Source organism: Nomascus leucogenys, chromosome 19, assembly GCF_006542625.1.
Source record: "Nomascus leucogenys isolate Asia chromosome 19, Asia_NLE_v1, whole genome shotgun sequence".
Classification (NCBI taxonomy): domain Eukaryota; kingdom Metazoa; phylum Chordata; class Mammalia; order Primates; family Hylobatidae; genus Nomascus; species Nomascus leucogenys.
The window spans coordinates 46,239,097-46,261,078 of NC_044399.1; the positions used below are offsets into that span (position 1 = coordinate 46,239,097).

Here is a 21,982-nt window from a genome sequence, read left to right on the forward strand (position 1 = left end):
TCTTGTTGCACAAGATTAACAAGTTGGAAAAATGAGAGAAATAAATGTTAAAAATGAGAAGCGAAATTTATGAAGAACTGGGGTGTTAAGCAGAGCTTCAGCAACCCCCTAAGGGAGTACCTCTCCACCACGCAGAGCAGAATTTATCCCCCATCTAACATTTAGGTCACAGACATCTGTCATTTAAGCTATCCTTGACAATTAACAAATGTAACAATTAGTATTCTATTCATATTTACATTCTTTCATTTTTTAAAAAAATTATAAATCTTAAACCATGTTCTAGAAAGTAGTTTAATGGGAACTGCCACAATACCCTATATGAGAAGCTGTTTAAAATAACAGCTTCTTCTGTCTTAGAGATATTGATAACTTTTACGCTCTGCTATCTTTTCCTTGAAGACAAGTAATTCAAAATGTTAACCACTATTCCCAATTAAGTAAATATGTAAAGTACGTATTTTTTCATTCACATACAGTGTTATTCATCTGTTCATCCATTCGTTTATAAATTCATTCATTCATTAAACATTTCACAGGTCCCATATGCATGCTGTCACTAGAATCTTTAAGGATGAAGACTCTAGTAAGGAACCATAATTGTCTCTCTGTTTTCATAAGGCTAGGCGAACCCATACCCTAAAAGCTTTATGTGGGAATCAGGTAAAAATTGGTTATGATCTAAATATTTGGAGAGTAGAAATGCCAATCTCAAAAGTGTTTTGGAAAAAAAAAAAAAAAGCATAGTGGCAGGATCATGTGGTGGGAAATGGGCCTGGCTGGAAGAATCGCTATATGTGTATTTTTATCATCCATGTGTTGGATGAAGCAGAGAGCTGCCAGATAGCTTCTTTTCGACAGCTTGGAGTTACTGTTGGGAACAGATCCATGTATGGAAGCGAAAGCCGAAAGGCACAGATAAGCTGAGATCCAGCTATGCAAACCATGTTTAGAGACACTTAAAGGACAAGCATCCCAGGTCCTTTCCTTCTGGTAAATTTAGAGAAGCCATCATACTGGGATCTTTTTTCACATCCAGCCCATGCGGACTGAGCAGCCAAAGCTTGACAGAGGTAGGTGCCGGGCTTTTGTGATGGAAATTCTATAAAGGATCATTTGCAAATATTTCCTCCAGAGCCCTTGATGTCCTTTAAGGGAAGGTGCCAGATAATATTTTGAAAAGAAAAACAAACAAACAAACAAAAAATAGGTTGGGGCTAGTGACTAAGAGGTATTTAACAGCTCTGCCTCCACAAGACAGGGAAGCTTTGCTACGGAAGGAAAGTGACAACACAGATTTGCTGCCAAATAAAATCCCTCTGTCCTGGGTCACTTACCATTTGGAATTTTGTGGATACAAGTCTTCCTCGATATTGCCAGCACCTTTAGAAATGAGCCACAGCTTCCGCGGGGTTCTGAGACTCACTGTGTATTTTAGGCTAGGGTAGGTGGAATTTGTCTTTTTCCTTGCTTGTTCTCAAGCCAGCAAAAACTCGCATGTGTGACTAGTTCTTCCTTAGACATAGGAAGAGCTGCTTGTAAACGACATTATTTTTGGCAGCTGAACTCATTTTTGCAATATTTCTCAGCAGATCGGAGGTTGATTACATCCTGTTCAAAGATTCTTGGGTTGTTTTCACAAACATGGGGTCTTACGCAAGTTGAAGTTGCTGAAACCAGCTGTGAGCCCTGGGCTTTTCTCAGCACCTTTAAAATTTCGTCGTCTTTCTTTTTTTTCTACTGACTGAAAACTTTGAAACTTGAGAGGAAATGTTTCCAAAGATTATTATCGTTTTGTCATCAGTGATGTTTTGGGAATAGATTGTGGCAGAATATCAAAAATTCTGTGTCTCAGGAATGATGCAAGGTAAAAGTGTGAATATGAACAGAGTAACAACACCAGTATCTATACGACTGTCCTGTATTTTCTAGAATACAGATAAATCCAGCCAAATCATATCAATTGCATTTTGAAATGCGACTCCAGCTAATTACCAAATTGTAGTTATTAAATTAAAGCATATTTGTTAAAATTGTTAGCAAAGTCTGTGAACTCCTGCCAAACACAAAAGTCAAGAGAAAAAATTATAGGTCATATCTTTAAAATATGCATGTTTTGCCAAGATTGAATTAAAAAAAATTTACACAAGATAATGGAATTTAAACTCAAGATTTATTTTACTGAGAATAATGTGTCTATAATTCAAGTAAGATTTGAACCAATTCTTTTTACTTAGCTAAGTTTTCAATCTAGAGTATGAGTGGGAAAAAAGAAAAGAGAAATGGAGAAATATTGAATGTGAACTTCCTTCTCTGATGACAGACGTGACATGGAAAATTGTTAATAAGCAAGTGTAAGAAAATAAAAACAATTTGTAATACTGACCAAGGAGATGTTTTCTGGATAAATTAGATGTCTGGGAAAAGCAATTCATTTAACAGATACAGATGAAATGACTACTTATGTGGTGGTTTCTTTCAAGCTCTGAATGTCCCGTTACACCAAAAAAGTGGCAGAGAAAGAGGAAATGTGTTTTTATTTCAACAATGCACTATAATTATTAAAATAATTACAGTACTAAAGGATTGTTTCCATCAAATTATTCTTTTATATGTCTGTTTACATTGAGAGCACATTAAAATAACACATTTCTATATTTCTAAAATAGGCTATTTTACTTTACTTAAAAATACTAATATTCTGTATTTGTGAGAGAGTTAGAAAGAGAGAGAGAGAGAGAGAATAAACTATGCCTTCTTTTTTTAAACTAACAGAGACAAGCTGTCATAACTTTTGCTAAAGTGGAACAGGCCTACGAAAAGACGGCTTTAAAATACTTAATTAAACACTACATACCAGCCGGCTTCTCAAAAGAAACAGCACAGCAGGAGTCTTTGCAATTTTCAATATGTAAAAGGTTCACATAAATGATGCCACTAGTGTTTGTGAACAGATGCAATGCATGTATGATATCAGCTACTATGTTCTCGTTTGCCTACTGCCAAGTACATTTCAAGTGTGCACTCCTCATGAGAAATGTCTGCTCCTGTTTTTTCTCTTGAAAACTAATCCAAAAAGCATAATATAAGTAATAGACAATGACTTACTGCTAATTTTGTATATACTATGTCAACATTTTTGGAAGAAAATTCATGACAGTCAAGCTACTTGCCCTTTTATCTCATGACTTCCTAAGCATTTAGTGATGACTACACATGTAGAAAATCTTAAAGAATTTTGAGAGGAAAATTGAAGGTGTTGGCAGTCTTAAGTAAAAAAAAAATAAAGAAAGAAAGAAAATGGCGGCCGGGCGCGGTGGCTCACGCCTGTAATCCCAGCACTTTGGGAGGCTGAGGAGGGCAGATCATGAGGTCAAGAGATCAAGACCATCCTGGTCAATATAGTAAAACCCCATCACTACCACAAATACAAAAATTAGCCAGGTGTGGTGGTGCATGCCTGTAATCCCAGCTACTTAGGAGGCTGAGGCAGGAGAATTGCTTGAACCTGGGAGGCGGAGGTTGCACTCCAGCCTGGGCGACAGAGCAAGACTCCACCGAAAAAAAAAAAAAATGCTGTTAATGATCTGTGTTATAGTTAGCTGAGGTATGAAGCAAATTCATGGTGGCTAAGTATGATGAAAAAATTTGAAATAATTCCAAATAGCATAGAGCACAAGTTGGAGGCTTCTGTCTACATGGTGAGACCTGTCTGGATAGCTGTGGGCCTGTTCTATGGTGTGACAGTGACAAGAGGAACAAGCACTTTTTAGAGGATTCGATGGGGAAGAGTATTTCTGAATGTTGGGAGAGAGTTTGCATGAAAGTAAGAGTAGGAGTGTACCCTTCCAGAAGCCTGGAAAATTTTGGCCCACAGAAAAGGTCATTATATTTCAAGGGAAAAGATATTATTGGCAATTATTAAAAAAAAAAAAATTCCAAATCCCCTTGATCAGATGATTAAAAGCTGGAAGACACTGAGTGGTCCCTGACAGAATAGTAAAGATTTTAAGAACCTTAAAAATGACACAAAAGGCCTGAGACTAGGCAAAGGTGCTGGTAAGGAATCTGAAGACCAGAGAGGCTATAGGATTTCTCCAGCTTCAATCATTGGAAGGTGAAGGTTTCCTAGGATCCAGTTCACCTGGTATTCTGATCAGACATGATCTGCCCATGAAGAACCGTTTTCAATTTTTTATCTTAAAGTTACATGGCATTTTCAAGTCTCATGGCAAGGTACTGGAAGAAAATTGTATGCCAGAGAATTTTCAATGTAGTTTTAAGGTCTGTGAAGTAATACAAGGGAAACAAATTCAGGAGGCACTTGGTACTGTTGAGGAGAAAATGGCCTGTCTTATCCCATTGATTTCTTTCCCTGGTTTGAGCCATGGTTATCAACTCTGATTGCACATGAAAATCACTTAGGGTAGGTGATGCCCACATTGCACCCCTGAGGAACTAAATATGTTAGTGGGGTCCAGACAAGGGTAATTTAAGTCCATCCCATGAAGTTCTAATGTGAAACCAAGATTAAGAATCATGTCCTTTATGCAATTAAAGAAAAGTGGTTGCCAGTCTAATTTATTTCAGAAGAGGAGTTAACAAAACCACAGCTGAAGATTAGGAAAAAAATGTACTTTCTCCCAGAAGGATAATTTCTTTGGAAGTTTTATCGACGATATATTCTTTGCTAACAGAGAATCCTTATTTTAAAAGTTTCAGCACGTTTAAAAGGAAGTTTTCTCTGTAATAAAGGATTGATATGTGTCTATTTGACATCTATCACACTCCTTAGCTTGAATCCTATGTGAATGCTACCCACAATTATTGAAAGCCATAAAAAAGATATATGTGACATTATGGTTCTTAACTACAGATACTAAATGAAATTTTATATTGTTTTAGAAAATCATCAAACAGACATATTGAAAGGGCATGTTAATTTTGGATAGTAACAATTTTCTAAAAAATTGGCAAATTTATTCTAAAAAAGGAAAATCATACTTTTTTTTACTTTTACCTTTCTAGAAGTGTCGAGAACTTCCTAAACTTTTAAAAATGAAATCATACCTTAACAGAAATGATGAGGATGAGGAAATGTCTTGAATCATTTTCTGAACCAGGTGTGTTTTAGGTAAATAAGAAAGAAGACTCCATTGAATGTTTACTCTATTCTGAGCAATGTGTTAGATTCCAATAAATAACAATATACAATAATCATTAGAACTCTAATTCCTTAATCTGCCCAGCAGCTTGCCTTCTGAGAGACGAAGTGCAATTATATATAAAATGATTCTAAGAACCATTGCCAATTGCAAGCTATTGTTGAATTTAATGCAAAGAAACACAATTCTAACAAACTATTTTTAAATCTTTACTACTTTTATTGCTTCACTTATATAGATAAAATACATTCTATGAAATAAAAAGTCTTTTAGTTGTTGCAGTTAAAATCCTGAGTTCTAGATTCAGACAAATCTATGTTCAAATCCCAGCTATGCTACTTTCTGCCATGCTGGGCAAGTCACCTAAAAACTATATGTATGAAGGTTTTACTGTTTTCCAAGCACACTTCTAAGCAAGTTACAGGTATTAATTTATTAATTCCGACAATTAACCCTATGAAATAGTCACCCATTTTACAAATGGAAACACTGACACACAGAAAAGTTAAATAATATGCCCAAGATCACACAACTAGTAAAAAGAGGAAGTTGGATTTGAAGCCTGCATTTAAGCTCTGTTCTACACTGCTCCACAGTCATTTCCTTGCCTTTTAAAAATGAAAGCAAATAATAAAATTAATGTGTGAAAGATACTCAGTAGTGTGATGGCAAGGAGTAAGAGCAAAATAATGTTATTATTATTCTCAGATTACTGTCCACTTAGTTTAATAATCACTTGAAAAAGTTTTTGTGAATACCAACTCTATAAAAAATAACATTAAACGCTCTTTATGAACTAACATTTCCAAAGTGTTGAGTAGACATTTTTTGAATATCAAAGTTAAATTATTATTTTGTGGCCATATTTCATCCTTGTAGTCTCCCTGCCTATCATATTAATCATGTTTCGATCAATGTATGTTGAAATGTTTAACACCCTTCCCTTCACTCTTCAACATTAGGTAAGTAAAGATGATTGGAAAATGAGATAAGAATCATTTAAATGAAAGTTAGTATTATATTGAGGGACCTATCACCCATACATATTAAATTTCATTTAATTTTCAATTCATTAATATAAAATGAACAATAAGAAATCCACTCAACAATTAACTTACATTTGCTTATGAGCATGCCACCTTTGGAAATTCAACATACAATTTTTACCAATTTTGTGAGTTGTGCATTTAGTTTTGTAAAAGTTGTAAAGTAATAATTTTACATATAAGGTGTAGGGAAATTGGTCAGTTGTTGTACTTTTGTAAAAGGGAATGAAATGAAAGCTTACCCCTTTTTTCCTCACATTCTATCAGACATGTGCGGAGGAATAGAGGTCATGTCCACCTTCTAACCCTATTTTCACTCTACCACACATTTAAGAACGCTTATTATATCATTTTCCCAGAGATGATTTTGCTATCATTAATATTTGAATATTCTTTTGCTTAAAAAGATAAATATCTACTGCCCTACTACAGGCAGGGGAAAGGAAAAACGACTAATGAGATTAGAGATTTAAACACAAAATTGAATTCCTTCAGGTCCCATAAATCTATAGACCCTGATAGATTACATTTTTTTAAATTATCGACAACCATGTCAACAATAAACTAGAGTAATTTATAAAATTATACCTTCCTGAGGAATGTAAAGATTTGGAAGACAAAATAACCCAATATGCTAAAAACCAAATCCCAAAGTTTTGTTATAAAGAAACTAAATGTACATAACATTTATGAATTTAGCTTATGTTCAATACATGTGTCCCTGAGCCAAGGTAAAAGTCCATGCTCTTTTGGGGAACACAGACTAAATAGATAACCATTCTAAAGAGTATATGCCCCCAAAACTTGTTTTTTCTTCTCAATAACCCATTTGGGTTACCATGCCCAAGTCACTGGATAATTGTATCTACTTTTCAAGGAAAGATACAGTAAATATTCATTAAATAGGTGAGAAACAGACCTCCAAAAATTCACCAACGTTGTAACCTTCCAAATCACAGTTTTCAAAATTTGGTTGGAAAAGAATTGTCTTTTCATATCTTTGGTGAAGTAAAGCTTTCCATGGTCAAAAAAGAAAAGGATCTATGAAATATTTCATAAAATGTGTCTCCATCTCAGGTGTCAGAGGGCACACTAACACATGACTAGCTCTGAGAAATTCTGCAGAAGGTAATCTGAGCACAAGCTTGTTATGTTCAATGATGGTTTAGAATCCAGACAAAGAGTAACTGATTTGGTGTGCTCCCTAACCTCTCAGTACTGAAATTAGGCTAACTCAAGATTAGTCATTTCTCTAAGGGAATTAATTTGACATGGACCTATGGTTTTAACATCTGGGACAAGTGATTTAACGGGTCTACATGTGAAAAGAGTGGGATGCCTAACTTACAGAATGCCTATTTAAGCTCCATTGACATCTTTAACACCAGCACTCCAAATAGTTATGCATAGCGATTCTAAAAGTACAGGTAAGTCTTCTGAATATTGTTATTGTTGTTGTCGTTGGGGAGTGACAATTGTGCAAATCAACTGCTCTCCTTTGACTTATATTCAGCCTACTATAGAAGATGTTTGAGTATTTGTAGGTGTGTATGTATGCACACATTTATTGTGTTTCCATAGCACCTAGAATTGAGCTCTATGAGCATTTTCCACCAATGTGATTTTTTACTTTTTCGATTTTTGTAATTTTTAAAAATGTTTTGTGGGTACATAGTATATATATTTATGGGGTACATGAGATGTTTGGATACAGGCATGCAATACGAAATAAGCACATCATGGGAAATGGGATATCCATCCCCTCAAGCATTTATCCTTTGAGTTACAAACAATCCCATTAGACTCTTTACAATACTTTAAAATATACAATTAAATTGTTATTGACTACAGTCACCCTGATTTGCTAGCAAATAGTAGGTCTTATTCATTCTTTCGAACTATTTTTGTACCCATTAGCCTTCCCCACATCCCCTAACTACCCTTCCCAGCCTCTGGTAACCATCCTTCTATTCTCTATGTCCATGAGTTCAATTCTTTTGATGTTTAGAAACATCAAAACTAAATAGTACACCATTGTGTATATGTACCACATTTTCTTTATCCATTCATCTGTTGATTGACACTTAGGGTGCTTCCAAATCTTAGGTATTATAAGCAGTGCTGCAACAAACATAGGAGTACAGATATCACTTCCATATATTGATTTCCTTTTTTGCAGGGTATATACCCAGCAGTGGAATTGATAGATCATATGTAGCTCAATTCTTAGTTTTTTGAGGAACCTCCAAACTGTTCTCCATAGTGGTTTTACTAATTTACATTCCCACCAAGAGTGTACAAAGGGTTCCTTTACACCACATCCTCACCAGCATTTGTTATTGCCTGTCTGCTGTGTATAAGCCATTTTACCTGGGGTAAGATATCTCATTGTAGTTTTGATTTGCATTTCTCTGATGATCAGTGGTGTTGAGCACCTTTTCATATGCCTGTTTACCATTTGTATGTCTTCTTTTGAGAAATGTCTATTCAAATCTGCTGCCATTTTTAAAAATCTGATTATTAGAATGTATCTCATAGAGTTGTTTGAGCTCCTTATAGATTCTGGTTATTAATCCCTTGTCAGATGGGTAATTTGCAAATATTTTTCTCTCATTCTGTGGGTTGCCTCTTCACTTTGTTGACTGTATTATTTGCTGTACAGAAGCTTTTTAAATTGACGTGATCCCATTTATCCATCTTTGCTTTGGTTGCCTGTGCTCGTGGGGTATTGCTCAAGAAATCTTTGCCCAGACCAATGTGCTGGAGATTTTCTTCAAGATTTTCTTGTAGTAGTTTGATGGTTTGAGGTCTTAGATTTAAGTATCTAATACATTTTTATTTGATTTTTGTATTTAGCGAGAGACAGAGGTCCAGTTTCATTCTTCTACATATGGATATTCAGTTTTCCTGGGCCTATTTACTGAAGAGACTGTCTTTTTCCCAGTGTATGTTCTTGGCAACTTTGTAAAAATGAGTTCACTATAGGTGTGTGGATTTGTTTCTGTGTTCTCTATTCTGTTCCATTGGTCTATGTGTCTCTTTTTATGCCAGTAAACTGCTGTTTTATTTACTATAGCTCTGCAGTATAATTTGAAGTCAGGTAATGTGATTCCTCCAATTTTGTTCTTTTGCTTAGGATAGCTTCAGCTATTCTGGGTCTTTTGTAGTCTCACATAAATTTTAGGACTGTTTTTTCTATTTCGGTGAAGAATGGCATCGGTATTTTGATAGAAATTGCATTGACTCTATAGATTGCTTTGGGTAATACAGATATTTTAACAATATTGGTTCTTCCGATCCATGATTATGGATTAATTTTCCATTTTTTGTTGTCCTCTTCAATTTCTTTTATCAATGTTTTATCGTTTTCATTGTAGTAATCTTTCACTTCTTTGGTTAAGTTAATTCCTAGGTATTTAATTTTATGTGTGGCTAATGTAAATGGGATTACTTTTTATTTCTTTTTTATATTGTTCACTGTTGGCATATGGAAATGCTACTAAATTCTGTGTGTTGATTTTGTATCTTGCAACTTTACTGAATTTGTTTATCAGTTTAATAGCTTTCATTTGGAGTCTTTGGGTTTTTCCAAATATCAGATTGTATCATCTGCAAACAAGGACAGTTTGACTCCTTCCTGTCAAATATGGATACCCTTTATATCCTTCTGTTATCTGATTGCTCTAGATAGGACTTCTAGCACTATGTTGAATAAAAAGTACACCAGTGTAATTGTGGGACTATCTCACTATACCAAGTTCATTTAGTAGCTGGAGACATGGTTCTGAAGAACTTAGAGTACGCAAAAACAGGCCGTTGCAAAGCAGTTCGGTGAGAACTATGAGATAGAGTTAATGGCACAGACCAGTAGAGATGTGGGTTCAGGGAGCAGCATATGCAAAGTCTAGAGAAAAGGGAAAATTATGACAAATTATGGATGGGAAACTAGAAATAGTTCATTATTACAAAAGGTAGTTTGTTGTTTTGTTTACTCTTTATTGAGGTATATTACTCCTACAGAAACATGTGATTATGCAGCTCAAGGAATTTTCATAATTGGAATTGACCCGTATACCCATCAAATAGATCAAGAAACAGAACCATCCTCAGCACTTCAGAAGGCCCCTTTATCCCTCTTTCCAGACCATTTTCCTCTCAAAGATAACCACTAGCCTAATCTATATTAGGGTTTTGCTATTGCTCGAGCTTTTAGGTATGAGATAGTCAGGAATAAGATTGAAGAGGTGGTGATGAGAATCCCGTATATTGCTAATAAGTTGGAACTTTGTTCTGAAATCAGTGGCTGGAGAGTAGGAGGTAAGGGTTCTAACCAGGAATGTGATCAGATCTGTGACATCTTTCTTATATTGTATATGGACTGCTATTTCCTGACCCAAAGTAGATAATTAATGTTTGATGAATAATTAAGTGAATAAATGAGTATTCTTTACTTAATCTAAGTAATGTGTTTATTATTCAAAATCACATGAAAGTATTTGAATGCTCTAATAAATCTTCACAACTGTACTAAAGAAAAAAATTTTTTAAATGCAGTTATATTCTTATTGTAAGAACCAATGAGATAAAGTATATGTTTAGTTTTTGTCACCTAGTAATTACTCAATAAATGTTAGTTATTATTAGTCACTCAACAAGCATTTATTGCACATCTACTATCTTTCAAACACTATATTTTGGTGTATAAAATGATGACTAAAACACAGCCCTTACCCTCAAATAATTTATTAATGAAATTTGAGAATCTAAAGAGAAGAAAATTGCAGAGGTTGAAAACTAGACAATAGTCCATAAACCTGGGAGGGAAGATGGAAGTCTGGCTAAATGATTGTGCCTTCTTCAGTGGGTTAGATGAATGACATGAGGAAAGGGAAGCTAAATTGGGAAAATAAACCGTGTGGCACTGAGTAGAAATTTTTCTAAAGAAAGTTTTGTAATTACTATAAGTTCAATAGTATTTAGATCCATTTCTAGGATTATATTCACTTTGTTTGCTTTTCTGTCTATATTCATTGGCCTAGAAAGGACTAAATGGAACATATCAGAATCCTGTTGGAGGATTGCTATGGATGCTGGGCAAGGGGAGATTTAAATTCTTCTGAGGATGATATTAAGATGTCTAGAGATGATGAAACAGTCTTTGATGCTTCATGGTAAGATCTTGATTGAGGGTGAAGAGTACAGCAGAGTGGAAAGATAGAAGGAAAAATTCCTTTGACACTTTGATTCCCTGGTTATAAGATAATCTGAGACCTGGGACACTCTGCATCCACAGGGAGGTGACATATTCTTGTTGTAAAGCTTTTGTCAGGTCCCACATAAGTGGTAAATGAGATGAGGCCTTGGATTGAGATCCCTACTAGGTGGGCAAGGGGCAACTCCCAAAAGGACATGATGAAGCACAAACCAAAATAGACGTCCATCCACACATTGAAGTATATGAAAGAAACATTTATCTTCCTTAGTATATTTCCCTATCTGACCAGGAGGATGTACTGGGTGATTTCTAGAAAGCTCCTTTCCTCTAAGTTACTGATTTAGTTACAGATACATTTCCCAAAGTGAAGGTAGATTGCATCCATATTCATCAAAAGAAGCATACAGGTCAAAAGAGAGTGTTTGCGAGTCAAAATATCCAGAAATAAGGGAGATAAATGAAACTTGACAACATTATTTAAAATGTCAGTCTTCTAAAGTGAGCAAATATATGCAATTATTTCCTAACTATTTTGCTAATTTACTTGAAGAACTGAAAATAGCAGAAATGTTATACAAACAATACATAAATACATCTTAATGAAGTTTCCAGGGTGTTAATGTCACTGGGGTGTTTGATATATAACTCAAACAATACAGAAAACAAATACAAAGTAAAGAAGGATAAAGAGATAGAGAAGGGTAGAGAAAAGAAAGCACGTTTAGATAAGGTGATCACAGGAAATAAAATTTAAGCAGAAAACTCAGTGAAGTAAGAAAACAAGTCATGTGAATAACTGGGGAGATTTCCAGACAGAGAAAATGCAGCAAAGGAAAGGCCTTGAAGTAGGAACAACTTGATGTGTTCTAGGGACAGTAAGCAGCCCCATGAGAACAGGTAGGAGAGTTTTTCAAACATTACGTCAGAGATATAGCCAGCAGCTAAATCACTAGGTCTTTGAGAGCTGTAGATTTGGCTGAGGGTCCTAGAAGCCACTAGAGGATTATGAGCTGAGAAATAAGTGATCTAGTTTACCTTTGTGAAAGTTCTTCCTGGCTGCAGTAGGCAGGATAGACACTAGAGAGGCAAAAGCAAAAAAAAAAAAAAAAAAAAAAAAAAAAAAAAAAAAAAAAAAAAGTCAGATGATAATACCTTACCTTATAGTTTCAGTGTCTATGTAATTGATTATCAGAACAATTATATTTTTCAGAGTGAAAGAGGGAGCTATTAATAATGACACTGGATCAACATCAATGAACTGGGAATGTCCCAAGAAAATGGAGACATACGTTTTCCCTAATTAAAAGGCTCTTTTCAAGAATAAATGAATACTTACTTCAAATAAAGTCTGCTAAAATTAATAGTTCCATTTTTTCACCAAATATTAGATTTATAAGATATTGATGGACCACAGGCTAAAAATAACTTTATGAATGAATAAACTAGGCAACTACTGGGTTAAACTCAGATAAATTTATTCTAGAGGAATTTATTCTGCAGGAATTATTGGAGCTTTTAATAAGTTAATCTATCTTGGGTATATTGAAGCCACTGGTTATAGTAATGCAGTGTTTCTCAAGGCCATTTGTCCATGGATTTCATTGTTTTAAGAAACAATGAAACGCAATATGAGTGGAACTCAATATGAGAAAGGTATGGTCCATAGATAGAGTGGAAAGGATGATGAACATGATTCAAAAATCTGGCCCAGAAATTTTAATTAGATTGCTGGGTAGATAACTCAGAAGTATGAGGTACTCCAAATCCTGGGGGTTTTGTTGTTGTTGTTTGTTTGTTTGTTTGTTTTTTAAAAAGTTGACCAATAAAGATGATATATATTTAATGTGTACAAGATGATGATTTGTTACATTTGTACACAAACCACAGTCTAGAAACAACAACACACTAATGTAGCTGCTAGTGAAATCTCAGGGTTGTTCTGATCTTGAGATAGAAGCCTTTTCCCACTTTTTATAAAACATCAAGTATTTGCTTTGTGCTTGTGGCTCCATGGACTTCAGTTTATACCCGAGAATATTTTAAATAAAGGCTTATTGCTTCACTGCCCTTATCCTCCAGCAAGGACTTGGGATCAGAGTTTTCTGTTCCAGAAAAACAGATTCTGACTCGGTTATTGACACAGAAGCCAGAAACATGTATGGAAAATTAAAGTATGAAGACTAGAAGATGAGCTTGGCAATGACAGGAGTGCCTGAGCTGGTCCAATAACCAACCAGAAGATTGTCCTAGGTCCTGGGATGAACGCTGTTGCCTGCAGCCGGCTCCCCCATAAACTCTGATGGGGAGTGTGTGGGCAGACAGCCTCTAGGACAGTTGGGAACTGTTGCCAACTCACAGACCCTGGCTTACAAATGACCGATAAATTTTTAAAAGCTGCTTGAAGAATATCTCTCTAATTCTCTTGTTCCTTGGGGAACAACTCACCTTTTGCTCCTGGTAACAGTGGAAGCTAGCACAAAAGCAATTCCTATGTACCAGACACTTTTCTCAGTGATTTGCATATATTGACTCACTAAATCCTAACAATAACCTTATGAGCTGGATCCTATTATCATCCTCATTTTTAGATGAGGAAAATGAGACAGAAAAATGCTAAAGAAATCTGTCCAAGGTTACGAAACTAATTACAGTAGAGCTAGAAAAGTCTGACTCTAAAGTCAATATTATCCTCCACTCCACTGTGAGCAAACACAGCGCAGAGATGAACTAAGAAAGGTATCTTGTTTTTGTCCAATACCACTAGTTCCAGTCCTTACGATTATATGTAACATGATTCTTCTTCCATGTGACACTCTTTGAAGTCTCCACAGATCAACAATTATTTGTGTTTCTCTCAAATTTTCTCTGTGGCTCCAGTTTCTTTAGTCTATCCTCTTACCATGTAAGTGGATTCTGGCTTATATCAGTGCCTGAAGGTTTTTCTTCGAATGTGCTCTTATTTCTATTTTATTATTAATTTAGTTTGTATGTTGAGCGAGTTGACAGCCCCAACTCAGCCAAGAAATAGTTTTTAGGTAATTTTGAGAGCTCAGGTGCAGGATCTTCAGATCCACCCCTATTAAATTTCCTCTATTAAGATTTTTATGGATTCTAAATGTCATCTAGCCTACTTTCAGTCTTCAACTTTGATATCCATTGCAAGTGTGGTGAAAATGGATTTTATATCTTCATCCAATAGTTTGACAAAGTATTTGGACAAAACCAAGGACAGAGCCTTGCAGCACATCACCCACTCACTATTCATCTAGAGTCGGCAATCTGAGCACAGTTGTTAGTGAGGATTACACTAAATTGTATTGTTCAGTGCATATTTCTCCATTTGGCCTTAAGTAATTTTATGTAGCTATGTTAAAAATCCCAGTGAAGGTCAGAAACCAATAGTATTTATCTGTCTGATAGGTTTTAGATCCCTAAAGCTTATGAAGTTAGAATGACTTTAATTTGAACACTGAAATTATACTTGCAATCTTGTGGTTCCTATTTCAACCTCTAGAGTCCCTTAAAGACTACTGATTGGTTCAATGTTCTCTTGTAAAAAGGTTTCATACATTGGCGTGTAATTTACTTTTGCAAAATGTCTGAACAAATTTAGAGCAGCCAGGTACTGTTTTACCATCATTTTTATCTTTGACTTTAGTTTCACTTTATTAATGTTTATTGTTCACCCTCCAACCAATATATGCAACTGTCTATTCAGCCCATTTCTGCAGAGCCTAAAGACTCAAATTTAACATGTTGTGATTTAAACTGATTATCTTTACTATCCATCTGACTGACCTTTCTGATTTATCTAACTCTTTGGTTAACTGTAAACTAAAAATCAGCTTAGATCCCCTTTTTTACTTAAGTGTCCACAGCATATCAAATCAGTCCCAAAATCTAATAGTTCATACCTCCTGAATGTCTCTCATATCCATTACCATCTGCCTCTTATATTATGTAAGTTATTGCAATAGCATGCTAAGAGATGTCCTGCCTCCACCCTGGCTGCTCCCTACTATTCCCCACGTTGTTGCCCAAGTGATTTGCTAAAACACAATTTTTATCAAGCACACCCGCATGAAAAATCTTTCAATAAATCCCTATAACTCTCAGGATAAAATTCAAATTCATTAACTTAATACCAAAGACCCTTGAAATTGTAGTTCTGCCAGTTGTTAACAATTGCTAGTAGCCTTAAGTTTGTCTCTCACTGTCTCCCCATAAGCACCCTTTGTCCCAGTTACACCAAACTACTTGTGATTCACTGAACTAGTCAGAGTGGCTCAGATCTCCATTTCCTAACGTATTTAATACCTTCTTTCTTGAGTGCTTTTTTTCCCTCCTTTTTCACTTGACGAACCCTCAATAGAGCTTTAAAGAACCATTTTTTCTGTGAGGCTCCACTCCGCCTTACCCAATATTGATTTATATTCTCCCTTTCTGCTCCCACTGCCCCCTGTGGATATCTCTGCAATGGTAGTTAATATTGTCAACATGTATTTTTCTATCTCTTCATCAGACTCTAAGCGCCTTGAGGGTGTATATCAATCTTACTTATCTTGATATACTCAGGACTTGACACAGTGTCTAACACACAGTGGGTATGCTTGATAAATCTTTATTAAATAACAAAGCTAATAAGTCAAAGTAATCTCATTGGATGAGAAACTAGAAGAAAATGGATGCTTAGAAGTTAATTTTTTCTTTTGTATTTCACATGACCCAAGCAGGAGGTCTTTCCCTTCTTTATTTAACTCCATACTGTTAAACTAATTTTAATAATCCTATTTTTTCTTTACATTCTAAAGTCCACCTGACTAAATTCTAAACAGATTTTTTAACATTACTCACGCACATTTTGAAGGATATGTAGGCTGTGGCTGAGTAACTGCAAAATATGCAGTCTATTTATTGTAAGGACCATGTGAACTCATCAATCTCAAAAACTGACAATTTTACCAGACTTAAAGTGAGGGGACATTCACAGAAGGGAAAGTAATTGGAATCTTTCTCTTTTAACCGAATACCCTGCTTGTAATGATTTCATCTTCTCATATGCACAAATATCTTTAGAATAACTTTTTAAAAGTCAAGCTTTGGTTTATCTGGTTATCAAGGTCAAAATCCACACATGGTGCCACTGAGAAGCTTCCATTAGCATTTTTAGCAACATTATTCAGATCTTGATCCAACTGTTTGAAATACGTGCCATACAGCCATGTTGTCTTTTCAGATAGTTCTGAAATCCTTTTGAATAATACTTTTCCAAATGAATTTTAATCAGATAACATCAGGCACTGCTTTATTCCTCCACCCATTTGGATCTGGAAACTTGTCCCAGTTTTCCAGTGTGCACGAGCAGACATGCCAAGTAAATCTAGCCAAGTAATCTGTTTATTTAGAGCAGTGTGAACATCCCAAAGGTACCAGAGTCATATGCTCAGATGGCATCTGAAGTTTGATTTGGGCTTTGTATTCTTGCATTTATTAGAGTCAAAATGTTTCCTGACAGTGAGCAGGCAATGATAATGAGTGGGCACCTCATAACTGCTGAAAGAGTTTTCCCAAGAACACTTCAAATGGAGGCCCTGAATGAGTCTGTTTTATTTATCTAAATAGATTAGACAGATAAATGATTGATTGATAGATAACTTTTTGTCGCCTGAGAATCACATAATTTCTGGCATCTACCAACTGAATCATTGACAGTTCTTTATGACGAAGTCTAATCCTATCAATAAAGAAGGTAATTCTTTAAATGGGGATCACTTTCATTGCCTGGAGACTACAAGGAGAACTATCGTACTCAAAATCCTGAGTCCTGGCTACAAGTTCCAATCCTGTCACAAGACATGTAAATTCAGTCATTGATCTTCTCCATACCTCTGCTTTTCCTGTAGAATGAGGAGATTGGGCTTTATAACCACTGGAATGACTTCTTATTGTGAAGTTCACTATCAACAGTTGTGCAAGATAATAGATTGGTAGATTTTGTAACAAAGTTCTCATTGTTCATGTTGATTTTTAACTCACCAACAGATACATCTGTGACTTGCTCCTACATACATTTTTCCCTGATATTCCTTATCAATTTTACTTAAATTGTCCTAGTCATTCTCATCTGATGAAAACATAAGGAGGCATAATTGGAGAAGAAAAAAAAAACACTCTAAGAGTTTGTCCTGAACTTGGATCCTTCGCTTTTCTCCTACATTTTTAATATGGGATACACTTTCCTCATAAAACACTTTTGCTTTCAGGCATAGAGAGATTAATAACAACAATAATTATTATGACTCCATTTGTTGACCTCCTACATTATAAGCAAAATAGCCAGAATTTAAATGTATCCCCTGACACTAAAATCTACACTCATTCCATGATGTCCTGTGACTCAGATAATCATCATTCATAATGATTTTTATTATCATGAATACAAGAAATCATGCATCAACTGAGACATCTTTAACTTTTATTTACCTGTAGGGCTTATGTTAAAAGTACACAGACTACAAAGTTGATGAACCTAGTACCAAATCTCACCTCCCAGCAGTACGATTTTTTTGGGTGCCAAACCTTACCTCCCAGAAGCATGATTTTTTTACTTCAATCTTAGCTTCAGTTTTTTCATTTGTAAATTTACTATAATAATAAAAATATCACTAGGTTTAGGGTTATAGGGACAAACAAGAGAGTAGATGAGAAAGCATATAAACATGGTACATGATAAAGTGTTGTCCCTCAGTTCCTTAGAAATATAACTAAGATCATCCAACAGGTAGAAGCACTTGCTTCAAATGCCAGCTCTGCCAATAGCTGACACAAATTACATCCATGAATGAATGATATAAATATTTCTGAGCCTGAGCAAAAGAAAAAATGGAACAAAATAATATCTAGATTCCATTTGGTTATATATATATATATATTACTTTAAGTAGGGTACATGGGCACAACATGCAGGTTTGTTACATATGTATACATGTGTGGTGATTCCTCAGGGATCTAGAACTAGAAATACCATTTGACCCAGCCATCCCATTACTGGGTATATACCCAAAGGAATATAAATCATGCTGCTATAAAGACACATGCACACGTATGTTTATTGCGGCACAACTCACAATAGCAAAGACTTGGAACCAACCCAAATGTCCAACAATGATAGACTGGATTAAGAAAAGGTGACACATATACACCGTTTGGTTTTAAATGTTTATCATTTATTTAATCTCAAAAGCAATCTCCCATGTTTGTGTTTTCTCTTTGGAAGCCAGAGTTTATTTTTAATGATTGCACTAAACAGGGTTTTCTTAAAAGCTATTGGATTGAGGACAAAATAATGTCCAGGTAGCCAAAAGCAATTACAAGTGTGATAGGGGAGTCACCACATGGAAGTGGGACAGACAGACCTGTCAGGGTTTATTATTATTATTATCATTATTATTATTACAAAATGTAGGTCAAATGATTCAAATATTTTATTGTAGTGATTGCAGAGGCCTGTAAAGGACAGAAAGCACACTCTTTCAGGTAGATTAGGAAAAAAAAAGTTTATCCAAGTTGCATTAATATTTGAAGGACGAAATGATGTCAAGTGAAGAAGAATGAAAGAAGAAAAGATAAAAAGGAAAGAAGGAAAGGAAAAAAGAGGAGAGGAGAGGAAAGGAAAGGAATGTTGGGGGGAGAAAAGGAAAGAGGAAAACCCTTTACAAAGATGGAACATAGCTACAGACTGGTTGTCAATAGACATAGATGGTGGCACACGCCTGTAATCCCAGCTACTCAGGAGGCTGAGGCAGGAGAATTGCTTGAATCTGGGAGGCAGAGGTTGCAGTGAGTTGAGATGGCAGCACTGCACTCCAGCCTGGGAAACAGAGCAAGACTCTGTCTTGGGGAAAAAAAAAAAAAATGAGGAAAGATTTCCAGATTGTAATACAGGGAGAACTGTGGTTTAGGCTTGGTTTCCCAACTCTCAAGTTTTGTGATCTTTGTAAATTTATTTACATTTTCTGAACCCAAACTTCTTTGACTATAAAATAAGAGATTGAATTAGATGACTTCCTAAGGCTTTCACAACTGTTAAATTGTAGATGTAGGAGAGAAACAAGTAATGTTTTGAAATATTGACCTTTTTATAGAGAGAGAGCCACTTTCGTGTTGGTTTTAACATTCTTATGTTAAAGGAATATAAATTCCATAGAAGGTACAGTGAATGGCAGGGTTTTTAAGTTGAGATTTCAGAAAATGCTGCTTGTCAATTCTTCATTATTCCTGATTTGCGGATCTTTCTATTTTGTATCTCAGTACAATGCATATGATTCTCTAATATAATCAGCATCTTTTCTCATATGTTCCAACTGGATTTCAGTCATTATAAAACTTTACTGCACTTTATAATTTTTGCTTCTTTTCACTAGTGTTATTAGTACCTTGTGTTCAATAAATTTGCCAAGTTGACATTAGAAGTCTTTCATTTTGAGTTTTATTCTTGGACACCCCTGGTTATCTGAATAGATAGTTGTGAATCCACTACTCCTACCCATCCCCACAAATCATCTAAAAACATTATTATGTTATATTCAACTTCGTGTCTTCAGCATATATGTAAAATTTTAAAGGTATATAAGATTCACTTAGTACCTAAAGGACACTCACTTTTGTTTCTTCAAAACTTATTGAAATACTGGGTTCTAATCAGTCTTAAGTTAATATAGTTATACTTATACAAAGAAACATAGTTTATGCATTCCATATATTAGTGGAAAATTTGGAGAAACAATTAGAGCATATGAAATGAGGACTAAGTGATCTGAAAGCTATACAACAAAATTATTCTGTGCTTATTTCCTTTTGAAATACTGAAGTGTCTGTTTAAAATCCACATCAAAAATCAAAAGTTAAAACAGTAACAAGAAACTTATCTTGCCATGCTTTTTAATGAACCACATGCTTCAAAGTCAAGTACATTGTATCTTCGCTTATAAATATGTGATTGCATATTCCAAATGATTGATGTTTAGATGATGCATAGCTTCCTGAAAATAAGTAAGATATCCACACAATTTCACTAGTTTCATGGTGGAAGAAAATCTTACATATGCTTAATGTCATTGAAATTGTCAGGAGTGTTTCTTGATAGGAGAGAGAAAAGATAGTTTTTGGTGTTTGTTTAACACAGATTTAGTGACACAATGTAAAAATGTTAGCAGTGTATCATCAAGTGAATGTAAGGGGGCTGCCTCTCTTCATATCAGGTTGTAAAATCTGACTAATGGCTTTCTAATAAAGGGACACTGTTTTGGCTTGGGGGGATTTAGAAAAGTGTTTTATTGGCTAAAGTTGGGGGATTGTTCCTGTGGCAGCAAACCTTCTGATCCTTTCCCATGCTCAGAGACTAACCCCAGAGAATGTGGTCAAGAAGCCACTTAATGGTTCTTGATGGAGCTGAAGCCTCAAAGTTAAGTACCAAATCTGTATCAAGGGAGAGAACTGAGTGGGCCTGTTCTTTTGTCTTCAAGCTTTCTGCTGTCTTCTCTCCTTCTCCAACTAAAATGTTCTAATCCCAAAATGAAAGTGAAACTCTACTCTACTCCCCTTCTAACAGAATGTCACAGTCCCGTTACGGCAGCCAGGAAGAGCTGCACTGGTATCTCTAGTAAGTAACACTGAATGTCAGAAAAGTGAGAACAAACTTTTCAGTGGGTGAAAAGGCACAGACCATGACCATGGGAAGAAAAGTTCCTTTCTCTTTTTTCTGCCTTGAACCCCGCTTTGTGTGGAGTCCATTTTTGGTATTGCACCTCATCTGTATGGCATGTTCACCTTAATACATGCGTTTGCACGCATGCTTTTTGGTTGATGGGGCTCGTGTAATCCCATTTAAGCCTGGCAAAATTTGAGGTAGATTATATCTTTGTTTTACAGATTGTGAAATGGAGCAGACAGACTTGATTACTAATTATGTTTCTGTTATAAATTGCTAGCAATGTGTCACCTTAGGCAGGTTTCTCTTGTTCTGTAAGCTTCAATGTGCTATCTGTAAAACAGAAACTCAGAGAGCCTCCTTGGGTTGATGCAACAGTTACCCGAGAGAATGTTGGTAAAGTAGTTAATGCTGTTCCTGACACAGAATAAGCACTCAATCAATGATAGTTCTTATCATTAGAGTATGATTATTACTATAGTTAGGATTATCTTGTGGGACTCTGACACAGATATTCTACTTCCAAATCCACTATAATTTCCTCTGTCCCAGGGATGTAGTTTCATATAGCAGTGTCATTCTCTCTCTCTGAAGATGGACATCAGTCACAGAGCATTTCATATGCTCTCTTCACTCCTATTGAACTATTTCAATGAAGATATTAAGAATTATAAGACATAAACACAGTCCTGAAAAATCTCAGACAAGCAAAGAAATCAAATTGCATATAATACTAAAACGGCACAAAGCAAGAACTCATGTGAATTTAAATAACCTTTAAAATCCAAGACAATTTCAGGTGGGAAGAATTAGGAGATCCGTGGCTTAGTACAAAAATGTCTGTTTT

The 21,982-nt window shown here is 35.4% G+C and overlaps 1 protein-coding gene across 2 annotated transcripts in view; it reads left to right on the top strand.

Moving 5' to 3' along the window:
* The first annotated feature begins 988 nt into the window (after positions 1 to 988).
* SLC8A1 (solute carrier family 8 member A1) overlaps positions 989 to 21,982 on the top strand; it is a 413,146-nt gene continuing 392,152 nt past the window's right edge. For both annotated transcript variants that reach the window (XM_030800085.1, XM_030800095.1), the window contains exon 1: positions 989 to 1,073. The gene's annotated coding sequence lies outside the window, so the exon portion shown is untranslated. The remainder of the gene's footprint in view (positions 1,074 to 21,982) is intronic.